This window comes from Haliotis rubra, unplaced genomic scaffold, assembly GCF_003918875.1.
Source record: "Haliotis rubra isolate DU_JTF1 unplaced genomic scaffold, ASM391887v1 Scf81, whole genome shotgun sequence".
NCBI classification, from domain to species: domain Eukaryota; kingdom Metazoa; phylum Mollusca; class Gastropoda; order Lepetellida; family Haliotidae; genus Haliotis; species Haliotis rubra.
Window position 1 is genome coordinate 643,382 of NW_025767535.1, and position 5,820 is coordinate 649,201.

Below are 5,820 nucleotides of genomic sequence, written 5' to 3' on the forward strand. Positions count from 1 at the left end.
TCATGTGTATAACCATCAGCTATAATATGACAGATACTCTCTGATATGATGATCTGACCTGAGTATATTTATCACATATATGAACACGGGTCGATCTGGAAAGGTGATGAATGATCTTTTATATCATGAGAATCTATTCATTGTGAACTTGTAATACCGTGTATTGTGTCCAAAAGGTCCAGCTGATCTGATTCGACCGCAGAGAGATGTGTATGTCATCTGATTGTGACGCCTTGATAACTGGTGACGTCACATTGGCCTGCAACGCAGTTTTATTGCAGAAACATCTCCGTGACGTTTTTGTTCAAAACTGAAAACATCTCAACATGACTCCACGCCCTGCTACAGTATAACCCCTCTCCCGTCATAATAACACCGAAAGAAATGAAGTACATTTACATATTCATAACACTTTCTTATGCTAAAACTTTCGTTTTCCACACTTGTTGGTAAAGCTAAATGTCAACTATAACACCTAAGAAAAGTGATATCGGTAACTACTACTAACCTGGTGTTGTCAGTACTATGCAGTGATTCGTGAATATGATATCTTGAATTTATTCTTTTACTTGAATGTGCTCTCTAAATATCTCCTGTGGAAGTTGCAATGAGTCAGTGAGTGTTAGTTTCGTGCTAACATTATATTGGTACAACATTGTGTGAGAGCGTAATATGAGAGGACGCTTGATCTTGAACTTGAAAGGTGAACATGATGAAAACAATGGCATGGGTGTGATGACAAGGATTATAACCTTTGGGAATGAAAAGTGAACCAGACCCATTATGAATATCCTTCAGATACTGACATGTACATACAACTTGTGCTTTAGGTGTATTTTTCTCAGAAATTTAATTAAATTCAAACGATAATGCGTTCACTTGGTTCTCCCTAATTTGACATTAGCACTGTGATGAAAAGATTTTCACAGTCTTCTCGGTGTCTAAAAGTTTTTGTCCCATATGTTATAATTAGAATGCTGATGTGTTTACGCAGCATTCACGTTTGAGTTGTGCTTCTGAAAATCCAACTAAATTAAAATGATTAATTTATCAAGCGAAATTGATAAAGTACGTGAAATGAACATCACCATTTTTTGGATTAAGACTGATTTGAACGATCTTGCTAGTATTCATGGCGCCGACAGATCTCTTTTGTAATTTCATGCCCAGGGACGATTCTTTCTGCATCAATTTCAAAGTGAGGAAGTGTGCAATTATTAATTGTCATGTAAATGTTTACAGGACACCGTGGACTGATAATACGTTTTGCATGGTATCCAAGGGCACAAAAATCCTTGAGCAAGTTTGTTTTGCTGTTTCATTACGAACTGTCGAGCACAAGTCACCAAGTCATATTAGGTTCCGTCATTCGTGGTTAAGAGTTACATATCTCAGCCGTGCTGAGATCCGATGATTGTGATTTCGAACCCTGATGGGATTCGAAACTGGACCGTAGCTTCATAACATTGGTTCTAATCCATTATTGATATGTCATGATATATCTATATCATGCAATGCTGGGGTTACAAAAACAAAATCCATCTTGCTAGCTCACTATGATCTGGTGTTGATACAACAAGTGCTACCTGGAGACTTTAATTGCAAAGGATTCACATTTTCAACATCAAACCTGCAAAATCTGTTGATTAGCGTGAAACGGAATCTCATCAGAAATTACTTACCATGGTCTCTATCATAAACTGTAAATATGTAGGCGTATGGCAAATTGTTTGTTAATAACATTGTAAATAATAGCGTTATAGTTCATGTTTTAAATTGTAAATAGTATTGTTATAGCCCTTGTTTGAAATTATAATTGATAATGTGATATTGAAATATATATACAATGTATTTAAGTCTGACTTTATTTATATAATGGACGTCTGTATAGGTGTCTACTTGTGTCTATATGGCTGAAATAAATCCGAGGCAAACTTACTAAGTCACTCACTTCATATGGAATCTTCACTCTCATATCATTCAATCCTTTTAAACTTCGATTTTGAAAATAATCTTTCAGATGTGCGAGTGAGTCATCATCAATAGTGATACCTAAAGAAAATGTGCAGAGATCTAAGAATGGCATTAACCTGATTTCATTACAGAATTACAATTTTGTGCAGATTTTTGTGCACATGTGCAGGCAGAACTCCCCTTGGCATGTCAACCTAGTCAACGTTTTAATGAGAATGTCAGTGTTTTTATGTTATACATTCGTTTTTGACATGACCTCTAATACTGATGTCTTATTACCAAAAGAAGAAATTGTCAAGTTGAATAGGGCGTAGTGTTCAACCACGTTGTAATGAACACCCACACTAAGATTTGGATGAATACACTGTTGATAAAACCCAGTTCGTCAGGTCTCATGAAGCGTCATTCAATGTCAAAACATGGATAAAAGCATGATGAAACTACAACGGCGACATTGAACAGAGTAAATCTCAGACTATTTTGTCGATATATTTTTAAAACTAAGATCATATAACTGTGGAATATAAAAGAGGCAGAGCATAACTAAATACAAAAGACAGTACATATAAAACATGTGGTTTTCCATTATTCTTAAAACATACGAAAATATAGAGCATTATATCTTGTGTACAAGGTATTCATATGCTATCGAAAATGGTATTTTTACGTACGCGTTTTTTAAATGTTAATGTCGCCATTTTCCAACTGTCTAAAAGTAATCCAGTGTGGTCCTTACAGCCTGTGATTGATAACATGATATCTATTACGACCATCAAACGTGACTGGGAAGTAGAGTATATAAAGGTCTAGCTTAGATTTAAGGTTTGGTATACAACGTCACGTTGAGATGATTTGATTTCGTGTTACGGCGAGATCATCCAAATTCTTAAAAGCCATTTAATTAGTTAGGAATTGCCGATATAAGATGAGGATTCTGTTGGGCTCATAAACGTATCTCATCTTGAACGAGAAAATGATTGAGATTCCAATGTCCTTAGCTTGTAAATTTCTGACATCGATCAACTAATGTGAGACACTTATTACTGGAGAAGCCTTTGGTATGGGTAAGATAAACCCATAACAGATATTCATTATAGCCGGATTGTGTTGGAACTTTAAGAGTGCCGTTAGACATGCATAGGCGTACTGATTCATCAGTTAACATGGTTATGTTTCTGTGAAGTTCATTTAATAACCACTTAGGTTATCCACTGCAGATCCGAAATCCGATATTACTGTTTCTTCATGTCTCATTATCCCAAATGCTGGTGGGTGAGATTCGTGTTTGAAGCCCTTTGATTTTCTTATTCCATGCAATCGATATACAGCCTATTCGCATTGACATGTAGTACTGTGTTAACTAGACTGAGTGCGTATTGTTTTACGCCAGGTTAAGCTGTATTCCAGCAATAACCGGACGAAGAACAGAAGAAAGGGATTGTCACATTGTATCCATGCGAGGAATCTAAAGTTTTGGCAATTAAGCAACCCTATCACCCTCTGTATCAGAAAAGGTACGTCTAAACACAAGAACACTACCTCCTGGTCATGTACATCAATAACGTCTAACGGTATTGAGACAACACAACGATCATAGGCATGGGTTTTCCTGCGTTTTGTTTTTGATGTTAAACAATGTTAAATGTCTATATGTAAAGAGCAAAGTATCAAGGAACAAGCAGCCTTAGATAGAACAGGTTTACCGTCACTGTTTGGGATTGATTCATCTCCCGAGTCATTGCAAAATCACAAGGGATCAACATATTAGTATCCTTTTGAACCGATGCGCCTTGTATCCTCTTATCCTGAGATGTGTCTATTTGAAAGACTCATCCCTTTGAACTGTGATCTTCAAAGACCATATCATTACACTTTATACTGTCATACGTTCCAAGTGGTGTTGCTGTGAGCCCCAAGGTTTCTTAATGAGGAAATCAAGACTTTAAGGGGGACTATGCAAAGCCGGCTTAGCAATGGATATGTTGCCAGTTTCTTATAATAAGGTGTATAATGTCTACAAAAACTGAGTACTTACGTTATGAGAGAAATAATCAACGTATTGATTGATTTGTTGTCAATAGTACTTCAGCAGTTTGATTTATCAATACGGGACTTTCCAATCATTGAGGGGCCGCAATTGACTAAGGTGGGGAGGGTTCCTAAGGGTGCGATAGCTGTGTTCGTGAGCTCGAATCGCGATTTTACAGGATTCCTAGCATTTCAGACGTGCCCTTGAGTTTCATGAATGTGATGAACGTTGACACGCATCTTTGGGCTTTCTTTGAAGTCCACGTGCGATGTCATGACATAGATGTAAAACCTTTCAAAACGGTGTTAAAACAATATAGGGCTGATCCTTGAAGATCCTGTTCTGGAGTTTGAGTATCAGAGTTAGTCTTTAAGAAGGAGTGTCTGTTTGTTGTTATCGTTGCACTAAGCGATACCCCAGCTATATGGCGGCAGTCTATGAATAATCGAATCTGGACCAGACAATCCAGTGACCAACATCATGGGCATCGATCAACGGAATTGGGATACGATGACATGTGTCAACCAAGACAGCAAGTCTGACCGACCAATCCCATTAGTCGCCTCTTACGAGACGCGTTGACTACTGAAGATCCCATCCCGGATCCACACGGATTCCTCTTAGATTTGCATAATTATGTTGTTTGATTTTTAATTAAAATGAACTTTCGCATTCCCGATTTTCTACACTATTTAGTAAATTTGTCTGTCGCAGTTATACTATAATACATACTGAACATGCCAATTGTGACCAAGGGCAAAAGGGAACACGTTATAAAAAGGACCAAATGTCACATCGGATAAGCATATATCCAAGCGTAACAGGGCATTTGTCAGTCCTACTACGTTTCTCACATAGTCGTTGACACCTGCTACTAAATGTAGTAGGGGCGGTGGGGTAGCCTAGGGGTTAAAGTGTTCGCTCGTCACACCGAAGACCCGGGTTCGATTCCCCACATGGGTACAATACGTGAAGCCCATTTCTGGTATCCCCCGCCGTGATGTTGCTGCAATGTTGATAAAAGCGACGTAAAACTAAAATTCACTCACTCACTCATTAAAGCTAGTAACGATTAGTTTATGATGTGGCACAATATTTCAGTAAGTAAATACCTTAGTGTCACAGAGGCAAAAATGTTGGTGATGCTGTCAGGAACAGAAACACCTTAACAGCACGTTGCTACACAAAATAGTTGTTGTGTTTCTTCTAGCATCGTGTTGATCTGTGGTGTGGGGGACAATACCAAGACCACTTAACCACGAGCTGTAGACTCGTACAGACACGTACATCCTGTTCATAATTCCTTTGACTCTCAGTACCATTCAGACCATACAATTCTGAAAGACGCTTCGAACAGGTCTAGGTAGACGTTACAGATTTGGCTTCATCAATGTTGAATTCAATACAGTCTGTCGCATCGGTGTTTGGGGTGTGTTCCAAAGAGATGGGTCTTTGCAAACCATCGAGTGTTAATTGGCACCGTGCGGATGTTTGCCACAACCAGTAAGCACTGACCTTGAGGCCGGTGTGATCCGGCTTGCTATTGTTCCTAGGAATCATTTCTAAAGTACGAACGACCTGAAGGAGAGGACTTGAAGACGAGCTCGAGGGCATATATTTTGAAATCGTATTGAGAGTAGATCTTAATTAGTAATACAAAAAATATGGTTATATCGAACTAAATGGGACCATTAATGTTAGTTGTCACCGCAGTTCGTTATACCCATTTGGACTAGAATATACAGCAACTAGACGGGACTCCACACCCCAAACCAACCCCTCAAGAAAACAAAAAAACAACAACCCAAAACAACCAA